This window comes from Balaenoptera acutorostrata, chromosome 8 (assembly GCF_949987535.1).
Source record: "Balaenoptera acutorostrata chromosome 8, mBalAcu1.1, whole genome shotgun sequence".
Lineage (NCBI taxonomy): Eukaryota > Metazoa > Chordata > Mammalia > Artiodactyla > Balaenopteridae > Balaenoptera > Balaenoptera acutorostrata.
In genome coordinates, this window is record NC_080071.1 from 38,744,222 (window position 1) to 38,759,605 (window position 15,384).

General features: G+C 40.9%; 1 protein-coding gene across 9 annotated transcripts in view; it reads left to right on the forward strand.

The window, feature by feature from the left end:
- OSBPL6 (oxysterol binding protein like 6) overlaps positions 1-15,384 on the forward strand; it is a 211,579-nt gene that overhangs the window by 49,330 nt on the left and 146,865 nt on the right. Inside the window, exon 2 of one of the 9 annotated variants that reach the window (XM_057551085.1) lies at positions 2,745-2,851. The exons of the other annotated variants lie outside the window; for them this stretch is intronic. The gene's annotated coding sequence lies outside the window, so the exon portion shown is untranslated. The remainder of the gene's footprint in view (positions 1-2,744; positions 2,852-15,384) is intronic. 9 annotated transcript variants of the gene reach the window in all.

The following is a 15,384-nucleotide window of genomic DNA, read 5'->3' on the forward strand; positions in this document are numbered from 1 at the left end:
GTTCTTTTTCACAGTCCTCATCCCTTCTCGTGTCTCTTCTGGTCATTGCTGTGTAGATGACTTCTAAATATAGATTCCATCTCAGCTGAACTCTAGGCTTATTGTCCTTTTGCCTTTGGCTATCTCTACTTGATCTTCTATATGACACATGAAACACAATATGTTTTTACATATTTAAAAACAAACTCCTTCCCTTCCTTTCTTTCATTGATTCCTGTTAATGGGCTCACAGTCCTTCATTTCAATGGTTCCCGAACATTTTTAGTTGTATACCACAACAGTAAAAAGTTTTGTGCATGTTATATACAGAACATGATATTTATTAATAAATATTATGTGTATGGTAGTATTGTTATAAAACATAGGAGATAGAAATTTTACAAAGATTAAGGAAAATGAAATTAATACTGAAAATTTTAACAGTAAAATTTTTGTTCTCTCTAAAATATTATCAATAATTTAATACGCTTCATTTTTTAAAATCTGGATTTAATACCCTGTTATACAGAAATTTGAGTACAGTTTATTTTGATTCTTGATTTTAGTGTTTTAGTTGAAAAAGGTACCCTACAAACACATGTGAATTCAAATAGAAGTATATTTTTAGCTATGCTTATGAAATTGTAATTCTTAAGTAGAATGGTTGTCAGGGGCTGGGGAGGAGGGAGTGGGGGTTACTATTTAAGAGGTACAGAGTTTCAGTTTTGCAACATGAAAAGAGCCTGGAGGTAGATGGTTGCACAACAGTGTAAATGTCCTGAATGCCACTGTACACTTAAAAATAGTTTAGATGGTAAATTTTATGTTATGTGTATTTTACCACAATTAAAAACAATAATTTAGAAAGTGCTCAACTGAGAACCAGTCATATAATAATCACTTAATAAAAGTTAATGTTAATAATTGCTATTATTATTTCTATACCACTGTCCTTGCTAATTGTTTCCACAGGCCCATTCATACTTCTGTGTCCTAATTTTGATTCAGTAATTGATCACCTTGCCCATTGGTTCAATAATTAATCACATAGTTCCTTATAATACATAGTAGGCACTTAAGAAACAATTATTGAATAAATGATGTGACAACAATGGATTACAATCACTTCTTGCTTTTTTTTTTTTTTTTTTTTTACTTGAGGGACTTAGTTCTATGACCATGGGCATGGCTTATGATTAAATGTTTGTTTTGATCTGATACCTTAAATGTACTAATGGCATTCTGCATGGATACATACTCATGGCAGAAGTTTATATTTAAGGCAGTTAAGCACATATAGCACAGATAGACTTTTTTACTCCAGAAATTATGTTGCTTCATATTGTGTATTGGTCATTTTAAAAGTTTTATTTTGTGACTTTAAAAAAGATGTCTTAATAAAGTTATGCCAAATTAACATGATTGCCTTGGACAAGAGTGGCTTTAAGATGATTTTAACATATATCTTGTGAAAGAGTGAGAAGCTATGTTTTTAAGTAGGTTAGATATGGAAATTGTGCACTCAGAAGAAGAAAAGGGAACACTTCAGTCTTAATCTTTCACAGCTCAAACTCTGCGTTTTACTTGCCTGCTTAACCAGTATTTGAGTCTTCCGATCTCATTTGACAAAGTACCTGCCGTTTCTTTCTTTCCTCACTGGCTACCAGTAACCGTTTTGAGCATCTGTCTGCCTCAGCAGCCACATTCCAGTAAAATGTAATCACAGTTCCCACATCTCTCTCGGCTTCACTGTCTCCTCCTCTTTCCTCCCTTTCCCGTGAATCAGCAGATGTGGATGACATCATCTTTTCGTTTGGCAGTCCGGCCGGTGTTAAACATCGCCATGCCAGAAGTCAAGTGTGGCAAGCCTGCTTCAGCAGTTTTTGCTCTTATTTAAATTGGTGGAAATTTTGAATGAACAAAGAATTTGAATCATAGAAATTTGGTTAAAAAACCAAAAAGCAACCCAGGGATCAGATATGGGTTAGGAGTTCCTATAACCTGAAACCATGAATCAGTGATGGATGCAATCATTGATTTCATACCATCCTGTGGTGCTTTTCAAAATGCTACTAGCTGGCCAGAATGGGAGTAGGATATTAATGCCTTAAGTTTTTATCAAAGAAATGTTAGATGAGCTCACTTAATCATCTAAGCCCTGTCTTAAACATTAAAAAACTATCATTTTAACTTTTTTTTTTAAATTTTATTTATTTATTTATTTATTATTTTTGGCTGTGTTGGGTCTTCGTTTCTGTGCGAGGGCTTTCTCTAGTTGCGGCAAGCGGGGGCCACTCTTCATCGCGGTGCGCGGGCCTCTCACTATCGTGGCCTCTCTTGTTGCGGAGCCCAGGCTCTAGACGCGCAGGCTCAGTAGTTGTGGCGCATGGGCTTAGTTGCTCCGCGGCATGTGGGATCCTCCCAGACCAGGGCTCGAACCCGTGTCCCCTGCATTGGCAGGCAGATTCTCAACCACTGCGCCACCAGGGAAGCCCCTTAAGTTTTTTTTTTACAATACAGCTGCAAAACAATATATACAATATATGTACACATAAAACCTTCAAAAATGTCCTTGTATTTTCAGATATAAAATTTATTTATAAAATATTATTTAAATTATATTTACATATTTCATATATTTTATTAATATATTTATATAAGTATATAATTTATAAGCTATATAAAATTGATAACCTCTATAAAAATTTATAAAATCTATAACCCCATGTAGCTGGTATATTACAAAGACTTCTTTGCTTTCTCAGGATATAAATTGCTCTACTTGAGACTGAGCACTGTTCACAGTTCTTAGAGGACCTGTGTTCCCCTCTCATTGGCCTGCTCCTCGGCAGGGAATGGACTGTGTCTGGAGGTGAGTGAGAGGGTGGGAATGACTCCTTCAGAGAAGACTGGACAACCTTTACCTGGTTGAGCTACTAGTCCAGATCATAAGAGCGAAGTGGCACATGCATTACATTTCTGTTTCATTTAATCCCAGCATTTACTTAACATTTCCACAAGGAGATCTCACAGGTATCTTTAACTGTTTAACATTTTGGTCAAAACCAGCCTTTAGATCATCCCCTACTTACCAACTAAGCCTGTGCCTCCTGTCTTTGTGTGAGATATCTCCTCATTCAGTTAGTTGCTCCAGCCAGAAACCTGGGATCTCGTTTGATGCCTCTCTCGCTCACTGCTCTCCTCCCATATTGAACAGTCCTATCCATTCATCTCCAAAATATATCCCAGACACATCCTCTTCTCTCATTTCTATTGCCATAGCTTTCTCATTTCTTGTCCTCCTCCATTCATTGTTTTAAAAATACAAGTCCCATTCTGTCTGTACCCTGTTTGAAGCCTTTCACCACCTCCCATTGCACTAGGAAACAAAAACAACAAAGCAAATCCAAATCCTTTATTTGGCGCTGAATTATTTGGTTCTTACCTATAATCATCACTTCATTTCACTCCTTCCTCCCCTTGCTCACTCTGCTTAAACTCCACTGGTGTCTTTTCAGGTCCATAGTATGCCCAGCTCTTTCTTGCCTCAGAACCTTTGCACATGCTGTTCCTTCTGGCTGGAGTTTCCCCTCCCACTTTGGCCTTCAGTTTTTAGCTTAAATGCTGATTCCTCTGAGAAGCCTTCTCCTCCTCTCAAGTTAAATTCGGTCCCTGTTATTATTTTTTCCCATAGTACCATATCTTTCTTCTAGCATTTAATATTTGTATTCATATGCTTAGCTGTTTAATTTTTTAATCTGTCTCTCCCATCAGACCATAAGTCCAGGAGAGCAAGGGCAGGTCTGTTTGGTGTAACATCATATCTCCAATTCCTAGCACTGTCTGGCGTATAATAGAGGCAGAATATACTGCATGAGTGAACAAATGAATGCCTTTTATAAAAAGAGAATAATAATATCACATTCCTGACATTTCCCCCATAGTGTTAAAGGTAGTAAGTAGATGGCCGTCTTGAATTGAAGGTATTCAATAACTGGTGCTACTACTCTCTGTGCTTTTAGAGTTTCATGTGATCCTGAATATCCTGGTGTTTCTATTCAGAGGGAGACTACCGCTTACGCTTATTTCATGGTTCCTGACGCTTGGTTAACGATTTAATTTTAAATCACCACTGAGATTTGCCTCGAATGGAAAAAAAGAATTTTATCTAGGTTGTTTAAAATGTATGAGCCTTACTGTACTGTGTAGAACAGCAAAAATAATTTGCTGCTTTGGTCGTGAAAAAAATGTATTTTCTCCACATGTTATTTTTTCCCCCTACAAAGTGCTAAGTAACAGATCCAGTATTATCTCTGTAATAAGAAGATTTTGATTGAATAGTAGATAAGGCTCTAGCAGCCATAATTAAAACGTACTTTTCCAAAGTATGCTTTGTTTCAGGGGTAACGGGGATGCAAATATGAAATGACATGATGGATTTGACTGCAGCAACTTCTTACTTGGTGATTCGGCAGTGTGTCTTCCACTGCCAGTGGGTTTCTACCACAGGAGGGCTGTGTGGGGAGTGCCTTTCTCCTTGCTCAGCTGGGATGTGGTGATTGATTTTTCTCTAGATGCCTTTTCTAGATCCAGTGGCTGAGTATGCTTGGAATATGATTGCTTACCGTTTTCTTCTTAATTTAAAAAAGTCACTGACTGTAATATATGGAAACCTTTTCATAATTGCACTTCTGCTAATTTGAAAATGCTGTTACAAAGCATTTTCTGTTGTTTGCTAGGAGTCTTACTAAAAACTCAGTTTGGGAACCAGGTTTAAGTATGGTGGTGTCCCTGTGTAGTGGTGTGGGACATAGAAAACAATGCAGCCTCACGCTTTCATGAAGAGGAGGCTGGTTCTTAGTCCAAGTCAGTGCGTGGTAAACACCTGGGTACAAAATACTCTGTTAGACCCTGTGTGGAATGCACACAGATTGAACTAATCCTCCTCTAGTGGGAAACAAGTGTACGTGGAATAACTAGAGCCAATGATTTATGCACAGGGCTGTTCTGTCTTCAAGGTGCATCCACATATACACTGTGTTTTGGGGCCTCAAAGCAACCCTATGAAGTAGGTGGGAGCGTGTGTGACTGTTATTGTTCTACCTAATTTACTGATGACAAAACTGAGCTTTGGATGACTTATGATGTGTTCACGGGTATGTAAGTGGTAAGTGGCAGAATTGGCACACAAAGCTGTGTCTTAGACTCTAAGCTCCCAGCCTAAAACTCCATAGTACATGCTATAGGAATTCAAAGAAGGGGAGGATGTTGGGGTGCTGGCTTGGGGCACCCTACAAAGCCCCTGCACTCCTTGCTCCCACAGTTTTGGAAGAGACCCTGAAAGCTGACCTCTTAGCCTCCAACCAGATGCTGGCCCCTTCCTCTCTCGCTCCATCAGTTCTATCCTCTTTTTGGTGTTTCTGCAGTTCTGACCTTACCACTGGTTCTCTCCTGTCTCTCTGCTCCCAGTTTTCCCCTTGATCCAACTTCCCTTTCATGTCACCACCCTCTGTCTCCCTTCTTTCCTTCACTGCAAGAGCATTTCCTGAATCTCCTGTATGAATGTGATTCACCCCTCAACCTGAAACTTACTTATCAGTAAGATCCCCAGTGGTGTCTGAGTTCCCGTCTTGGTCCGTCCTCTCCTTGGTCTCCATGCAACCTGCCTCTGTGGACCAGCCATCATTTCTTGAATGTCTCCTCTTGCAGGTTGGATTCTGGGCACCTTCTCTTTTGGCTGCATTCCTGCTGCTGCTCTGTCTTCCATTGCTCTACCTCCACTCTACCCCTTAAGTATTGACAGCTCTAGAGTTTCATGGTCTTCTGAGGCATGAGAACTGAATTATCTATGGCCATCTCTTCACGTCCAGTGGCTACCTTGTCACCAAAAGATGACCACCAGTTCCTGTGCTCTCCCGAGGTTCTGATCTCTACATATCATATCACACTGTGCCTAAAATGGAGCAGAAGTTCTTTCCATCTATTATGGAATCATTCTCCAGTTTCCCAAAATAGAAGCCTTGGTGTCATCTTCATATGGGGTCATCAGGAAACCTTGATGCTTTTCCCTTAGAATTATTTATGTTGGCCTCCTAATTAGCCTCCCTTTCAGTCTCACCCCACTCCAGAAAGTCTTCCATTCCACTTCTACAGTTACCTTCCTCTCAATTTAGTCTCATTATATCACTCTCCTGATTAAAGGTCCCTGACTCCCATTTGTCTTCCCTAGAGGGCAAGAGCCAATTCCATTCACAGTGACTAGCAACTGGGCCCTGAATGCAGTAAACACTCAAAAATATTTGTTGAGTGAATAAATCTGGTTCCAATCTCATATGTCATCTTTATCTCCCTGTGAGCTGCTCCCATGCCGTTGTGTACCCGACTTCTCACCATTTCCCAAACATCTCCAGTTCTTGACTGTTTCCTGCTTTTGTTGGTTTTATACTTCTATGTCCCTTATTAAATTTCAACTCAAACCTGTTTTCTCTTGGGCACCTTATAAATTATTTTTCAGTTCTGAAGAAAGCATCCTTTTGTCTTTTTCTTCATTTTCTTTGTTGAATTCAATCAGCGTTCATTGCATCTCTTCCTTTTTTGTTCTTGTCTATTTCTGTTGTTAATTTTTGTATTTCTGATTCTAGGTGATTTTTAAAAAATTCTCCAAGTGCTTGTGTGAGGATATTTAATTCAGTTTGGAATGTGGTGTTAACGGTTTTCTTCTGCTTCATGGTTTTTGGTGGGGAGAATTTTCAGCAGCTGTTTGATTTTATGCTGAAAGTTTTCTATCACTAGGCATTTCATGGGTGTGTTTCCTGGTTCAGGAACTCTCATTTCTGTCAGAGGGGCAGTTTCTTTAAGGGATGATGATGGTGGTGGTGATGGACTGTGAGGGTCTGGGGTGTTGCAGTATCCTTAATTTCTCCTTCTAAGGTCCTTCACTGTGATGGCACTACTCCTTCCTTTATTTCTTTCTCATCCAGAAGCAGTACTTCACTGAGGCCTGGGTCTCTCTCACCTTCAAGCCCTTTCTCGACATGTAGCTGATACTGCGAACTACCAGCTCTCAGGCCTGTGTGTGGTGTGTGAGCTCTTGGTGCAGGAGCTTCTGTCCCCCTTTGCGGGTGATTTTGTTTGTACTTCATCTCCGTGCCCCTGTTCTCCTTTTCACAGAGCTTCCCCACTCTTCACACGCACTGGTTTCCAGCGGCACCAAAGCAGTAGCAGGAGCTGCATTGGAAACTGGTGTTTATTTCTCCACTCACAGGTAATTTGAAGTTTGTGGTATTCTCTGTCCCTAACAATGCTGAATGGCTTGGGTCTCGTGATCATTTTGCCCTCTTGTTGATTTTGTGGTCTTGGGGGAGGATTGTAGAGTCATTTGGGTCCATGCAGCTGTCATTGTCCTCCAAACCTGAAAGCTCCTGCAAGGAAAGTTATATTCTCCCCACTTTCAGATGAGAAAACTAAGAAAAGCTAAATGACTTGGCCAAGATTGCACAGATACTATGTACTGGGAGAAAAGGAGACCTTGTTCTTTTGCTTACATCAGAAAACGTTTATATCTCCTGTTGTGAAGCTTATTTATGGTTTGGCAGAGGGTCATTGTAAACTTTCTTGATACATTTTAAGAGTGCTATGGGGAAGTGAAGGTCCTCTGAAAATGTTTAGTGTTTCTTTAAAAGAAATTTCAGGTTTGGTTGGGGGTGTGATGGTATGTAAATGTGTACAAACTGAAAGTTTGTGTGACTTTCTCTTTTTACAACGAAATGAAATTTTTTCTATGATTTTTCTCTCAATGCATATTGTTGAAGATCAGCAAAGAATGCAGTCCAGTTTGTGACCCTGATGTTAGTTGTGTTAGGGTTAGGAAAGGATAGCCACTGATGGAAAACATGGTTCTATTTCATTAAGGAAGGCTCAGGAAATACTGCTGTCTGTGCCTGCAGCAGCGTCTGGTTCCTTTCACTGCAAGGAGGATGATGGAGACGTTTGTGTCATGTCTTCAGTCACAGCGTTTCTCCTGCGCTTTGGTTTGGGGATTTGAGGACTAAGAGTGTCGGGTATTTTCGAGGAAGAGATGAGAATTCTCTGGCTTGTTTCATTTTCTATCTATACGGGTAACATCTACTTATGCTGATATCTGAAGAATAAAAAAGTACAAAAAAAGAAAAAAATCACCTAAAACCTTATTATCCAGAATTCACTTTTGTTAATTTTCTGGTGTTGTTTGCCCTGCTGGTAGTTTTTTTGTTTTGTTTCGTTTTATTGTGTATTTTTAAACAAATAAAATACTATGCTGTGCATGCTAGTGTGTAGCCTACTTTTCTGATGTACCGATGAAATGTGAACATTTTTCCAATAAATCGTCTATGGCATGATGTTTAATGGCTATACATTCAGTCCCTTACATAGATGTGCCACACTTCACCTGATCCGGCTGCTGGTGTTGATTAGGTTGCTTTAGGTCATTTTTGCTGTTACCGCATTGTAGTGAACGTTCTTGCAAATGTATCTTTGGGTACACTTCTGATACGTAAGGAGTTACTCATTCTCCTGCCAAGATTGATTGTCCTTTTTTGGTTTGGAGAAATAGAATTAAATGTACAGAACCGGCTTTCTCTAGTTGCGGCGAGCGGGGGGCCACTCTTCATCGCGGTGCGCGGGCCTCTCACCATCGCGGCCTCTCTTGTTGGCGGAGCACAGGCTCCAGACGCGCAGGCTCAGTAGTTGTGGCTCACGGGTCCAGTCGCTCCGCGGCATGTGGGATCTTCCCAGACCAGGGCTCGAACCCGTGTCCCCTGCACTGGCAGGCAGACTCTCAACCAGTGCGCCACCAGGGAAGCCCCAGAACCTTTTTACATCTATTTCCTTTCCTTCAACTTTTCAATCTTTGTTTTGTGTTTGAGTTTAAGGAACTGCCTGCAGGCTCATTCCTTGACCCTCAGTTTTTCTTCCTCCAGGCTCACTCTACATCAAATTATTCTATTTTCTACAACTTCGGGTGTCATCTTTATGCTGCTGTTGACACCCAGACACTGACCTTGTAGCCAATTTATAAGTAAATCTTCAATTGCTGTTATAAAATCTCTAACTAGATGTGATTCATAATCTCACAGCAGCATACTATAACTCTGAACATGCATGATACTTCCCACTGTCTCCCAGCAGGAGAGTTCTGGGCTACAGAGCCGAGCTTTCTAACTGCCTGTTGGACATTTCACTAAGGTCTCCGATAAGACATTTCAAACTTCAAGTGCAAAATAATAACTATAGCTGCTAATATTTTATTGAGATTATTGTGTGCCATGCTAAGTGTTTCACTTTACATGAGTTAGTTTATTTTATCCCAACAGCCATATAGGTGGTACCGTAATTCCCATTTTACAGATGATGAAAACAAAGGCACAGAAGCTTACATAGAAGCTAGTAAATCTTACTGTGCTCTTTACAGATATTCTGTGTGGTTTACAAAATGGAGTTCTTGATGAACTTCACCCTATAGTGTCTTCCCAAAGTATTTCTTATCTTGGTAAATGGTGTGCTACTTAGGAGCTCATACTAGCAAATTGAGAGACATCCTTGGTACCTATTTCTCCCTCCTTTGTCAGTATCCCCTGTTGATCCTACCTTCCAAATATATCTTGAATAATGCTACTGTTCTGCACACCTGCCGCAACCCCCCCAAAGCGGGCCATCGTCATCTCCTGCCTCAACAACTGCTAGCCCATGCCTCTGCTCTTACCCCGTCAGGACTAGTCCTCACACACCGGAAGATCTTTTACAAATGCAGATCTAGTCTTTCACTCCCCTGTTCATAGCCTCCCATTGTACTTAGAATGAATAAAAGTCACCGCTCTGATTTAGAAGGCGCTGCTTCTCTTCCCAGCCTCACTCACATCTCCCTTGACCAGGCCACACCTTCCCTTCCTTAGGGCTTCTGTACTTGCTATTCCTTCTGCCTGAAATACTCCTCAGCTCCTTTCTTCACCTGAACAACTCCCGCTCCTTTTTCTGTTTTCATTTTAAATGTACTTCCACCGAGCAGAAGCCTTCTCAGGTTCCTTGATATAAATGAGGATTCTCCCTTATGTCCCCAGACTTCTGCTCTTCACCCTCACGATACCAAATACAATCTATAGACTCATAATCTTAGACTTAGACTCATTTAGAATATAATCTTAGACTCTGAGGGATTATTTATCTGATATCTTCCTCCCCGTGCCACCCCACCTGTCAGTGCCCTGAGAAGGCTGGGGCTGTGTCTATTTTGTTCACCTTTGAACCTCAACCCTAAGTACAATCCCTGGCAGATATGGGACATTCAGCAAATATTTGAGTGAAAAAAGAAAGTATAAACATATTGAGCTCCTTCCAGGCTGTACCTGGAAGTGAGATGAGCTGAGATGTCTCTTTCTCCGTACAGGGGTGAGGATGTGTATTTGATTCTCTGTTTGTCCAGGGGGAGCCTAAGGACTGAAGGCCTGGGACTCATGTTTAGGCAAACAAGGGAGTGGTGGGCTCAGGGAGTGAAAGGTGGTCCATAGTGGAGGAGTAAGAATCAAAGGAGGGTAGAAAGAGCCACAGCTCTGCTTCCGTCCCAGTGGGAGAGCCCATTGTGATCCCTCATAGGGGTTGAAGGATTGAATTAGAACCGGTTCTTAAAGTTTTTATTTGGTAAGCCCTCTACTCTGTCAATATTGTAAAGCCAAACTTAGCAACAGTTACTATGGGTTTCTTTCCTTCTTCTTCTTCCTGCTCCTTTCAGCTATTGGAATATCTGTGTTTAATTTTCTGTGGCATAAAATTTCATTAACTGTGGGTGTGCCACGTCTGCTTACAAGGGCTTGCCGTGGGAGCAGAAAGGAGGTTACAAGGGGCCTTCAGGGTTGATTACTGCGGAGGAGGGGGCGTTCAGCAAGGGCCTCTCAGAAACCATAATATGTCCTTCTGGCCATCCAGTCTGTCCTACAAGGCACCCGTGTGGGGATCTTTTAAGGCTCGCAGTAGTTTCGGTTTTGAAGGCAGTTTTTTCTGATCACGCACTCTTCCTGCCTAAAGCGGTGAAGCCACAGAAGAACTATGTTGATTTAAATTCTAAATTTAATGACAGTACCCTCATAGGCACGGGCGCCAAATGGAGACGATTTCTGTATTCCTGTTGTACTGCATTTCCCTCATCAGACTACAAATAACGGTGGCGGCAGCCATCCTATACATGTGGTTGTCATTGTGTAATTTCACCTTTTGAAATGCTGGATTCTGAGCAGAAAGAAATGTGCTTTCTCATATTTCCGTGCCTGCATGTTTATCCTTTGGATTCTTAAGAATATCTGAGACCAAAGAGCAGTGTTCTGTTGAAACTACACTTAACCGTATGAGCTACTACACCAAAAATGTTCCCTGGGCACTTTAGAGATTGCAAAGACTGAGTTCTTGATTGCATTGGAAATAACTCGTGCACTGGAAAGCTACCATGCATTTTTAGAAAATTGTTGCCCAAAAGGTGTACAGCCTTGAATGTTATCACTTCATTTCTCCTTTTTAAATATGGGGTTAATGTTAGTCATTTGCAACAGGGATTGGCAAAATTTACAGCAAGGCCAGATAGTAAATATTAGGAGTTTCATGAGCCATACAGTCTGTTGCCGACCACTCAACTCTGCTCTTGTAGTGTGAAAGCAGCCATAGACACTACACAAGTAAATGGGCATGGCTGTAGGCCAATAAAACTTTTATTACAAAATAAGCAGAAGGCAAGATTTGACCCATGGACCATAGTGTGCTGCCATAGTTAGCATAATTGCCCAAACCAAAACAGTTAAAGCAGGGGAGATGATTTGAGTGAAACAAAAAATAGGAGACTTGCTCTCATATGGTCAGTGCCTAAACTCAGATTTTAGAGAGGAGCTCGGGAGTCTTTGTTAACTATGACCAAGTTAGATGCCATCTGTGTCACAGATAACGACACTGGTTACTTGAGGCCATTTGAATAGAACTAAATTTAGATATGCAGAGAGGCATAATTCCTACCCCATTCCTTTTGATTAGTGCTAATACTGTAGACTGTGTTTAGTCAGCATGAATTAGATGTCTACTATTCATTCCTTCCTGACTTGATGAATTCATGGCACAATTCTATCTTAGAATAATTTTGGATCTTTACTAAAATAATATGAGCTTTTGGTAAGCAGTACATCAGGGATTACCATGTGTAATCATGGCCCCTGGTGAGATCAGTATGAGGGAGCACTGGTTTCTCTGTAAGTCCTGAACATTTCTGATATAGGGACTGTAGACAGAATCTGTAGACGGTAGCACATATTAGAGAACATTCAAAACACCGTAAAAGAGGAGAAGTTGTCACCACTGATGAGTTGTGCAAAAATAGGTTTCAGGAATTGCTTTTGAAGGAGAAGTAGAAATGGATGACAAATTGAGTTGGTTGGTTATTTGCTTTTGTAAAGAAACTTCTTCCAGGATTCATGAGAATTTCAGACATTGATGATGAAATTTGATATGGGTAGAGGTTTGTTAATAATTCAGTGGTTTAAAGGAATTTTAGATCTGGTCCAACTCTTTCACAGTTGGGGAAATTGAGGCTATCTGAGTAATATCACCATACTCATTTTCTTATTTTGCTGTATTATCTACATGCTATATATTCTGAAGGGATAAATTCAGAGCTAGCAAATCAGAAGTGGATATAAGAGTTAGTGTTTTTTTTTTTTTTTAAAGGATTTTCTTATTTATTTATTTATTTATTTATTTATTTATTTATTTATTTATTTATTTTTGGCTGTGTTGGGTCTTCGGTTCGTGCGAGGGCTTTCTCCAGTTGCGGCAAGCGGGGGCCACTCTTCATCGCGGTGCGGGGACCGCTCTTCATCGCGGTGCGCGGGCCTTTCTCTATCGCGGCCCCTCCCGTCGCGGGGCACAGGCTCCAGACGCGCAGGCTCAGCAATTGTGGCTCACGGGCCCAGCTGCTCCGTGGCATGTGGGATCTTCCCAGACCAGGGCTCGAACCCGTGTCCCCCGCATTAGCAGGCAGATTCTCAACCACTGCGCCACCAGGGAAGCCCGTGTTATTTTTTTTATGTGCATATTTATTTTATCCATCATTGTAGTGGAGGTGGGGCTGCCAGTTGCCATATTTAGCAAATAAAAATATAGGATACCAAGTTCAATTTGAACTTCAGACAAACAAGGGATCATTTTTTAGTATAAAATTGTAGTATTAAATGCAGTATTTGAGACATACTTATACTATACGATTCCATGTTTAATTGACACTCAGATTTAACTAGATGTCCTGTATTTTATTTGGCAACTCTACTGAGAGCACACAAGTTGAAAATTGAGAAGGACTAGCCATGATGGCTACCAGAATTGGCTAGCTTGCAAATCCTAGCACCCACCTGGAGAGCTTATTAAGAATTCTAATTTCCAGGCCCATACCAGAGAGTCTGGATCAGTAGGACTGGGGATGGGGGGGTGGGGTTCAGGTATTAGTATTTCTAAACAGTGTCCCCAGGTGATTGTGGAAAGCTTTGGGGCCCGCTGTTTTGTAATGTGCACTCGCTGGTGTTCTCTGGAATAGAAGTTTTCAAGGAGGTAACTCTCTGGTCTGGACACCATTACTTTCCACTGGCTGAGACTCTGTAAGAGTTTTGCTCCATTGATTGAATAGTTAGTACTACGGAGGTTGTCTTGAGGCTTACTTACCAAATTACTCAGCCCCTCACCTTCATTTCCTTCATTCACAGTGTGATATCGGGGCCTGGGTTTAGAGGAAAAGTGGGGACAGATTCGATAAAGTGAACTAATTTGGAGGAGGGGGATGACAGAGGAATGGTTCAGTCTAAAGTCCTGTAGAGTTTCCTTTTCAAACACCCTGTTCTCACTAAATTCCTCTGTCCTCCCACTTGTCAGTGTTTCCTCCTATATGATAGGACTTAATTGTTAAAAATGACCTTTGAAGAAGTCATCTGGTCCAAAATCCTTGGGATGAAATCTATTCAAGCCTTGGTGTTCACATCATCCTGAGGTTTGATCTTGATGTCTGGTTTCTCTGCTACAAGAGGTGGCAATCAGGATCTGGGTAAGCAGTTGAGAAGCGAAGCTCCTTGACTTGGTGGACCACACGGGCAGTTACGTGGTTTTATGGACATCGGGAGGCTTTTCTCTTTGGCAGAAAAGCTGTACACCCCTGTGATGTTTTAGAGAAAAAAAAAAAAAGCATTGAGCTGGTGTTTAGAGAAAGCAGCATAGCCTCTTAGAGAAAAGATCCTTTCTATGGATAGGAGATGTTAAACTGTAAGGGGAAATATAAACTTAGAAACTAACTTTAACTAGAATGTGAAGGTTTTGCTAACAGGGTGATAGCCGGAGGGGGGGTTTTAGCTTCAAGCCTTGGTTTTTCTTGAATCGACCAGCCCTTTAACAGAGGTGTTGTGCAATGTTCTTTACCATAACAAAGGAATAAGAAGTGGACAGTTTCAATCATGTTTCTGTTAAGTAATTTCATATTCAGCAGTTCAGAGGGTCTTCCTAGGGCCATCCTGAAATCCAGTGGTTGGCAGGGTTAACAGGCACTTTTTTTTTTTTTTTAAGATGTTTTTCTGTTGTGGACCAATTTTGAGAGTCTTTATTGAATTTGTTACAATATTCTTCTGTTTTATGTTTTGGTTTTTGGCCGCGAGGCACATGGTATCTTAGCTCCCCAACCAGGGATTGAAATCGCATCCCCTGCATTGGAAGGCAAAGTCTTAATTAACCACTGGACCAATAGGGAAGTCCCTAGCCATCACTTTTTAGGGAAGTCATGGAAAAAAACGGCTGTGGCATTTGAGGCCACCTGAGGAGCGCACCAGGTCACTTCATGCAGAACTAAAGGCCATGATGGAGAGCTGAACTGAAAGGAACATGTTCCCCTAAACCAGATCTTAAAAGACAGTGGCACACTGCAAATAGGCACTTGGTACATACATCTATTATTTGAAGATAAGATTAATGCAAAAGAATTTATCTAAGTGATTTTCTTTTAAATGTATTTTTGAACGATAATGTGCTTATTTAAAACATCACTTTGACATGCTTACTTACTTTGAAACTTGGTCCTACAACAGCACTCCAGGCCAGCCTGTTTGTCTTCTCAGGGTACATCTTGGCTCTTGGAGATTAGCCTGGGATGTTAGAATAGAATCACACTGGGAAAACACACACTCTCTCTCTCTCCCCTGCCCCCTCTTTTTGAGTTCTATTTTGTGCTAGTTGTAAGGTTAGCCTAATAGACAGGTTTAAAAAAATAAATAAATGAAGCCGAGATGTCCACTGGGCTTCCTTGAGTTGAATATATATGTGCCTTAACATTGGAGAGCCAGAAGTTTAACGTCTAGCTTTCTAAGT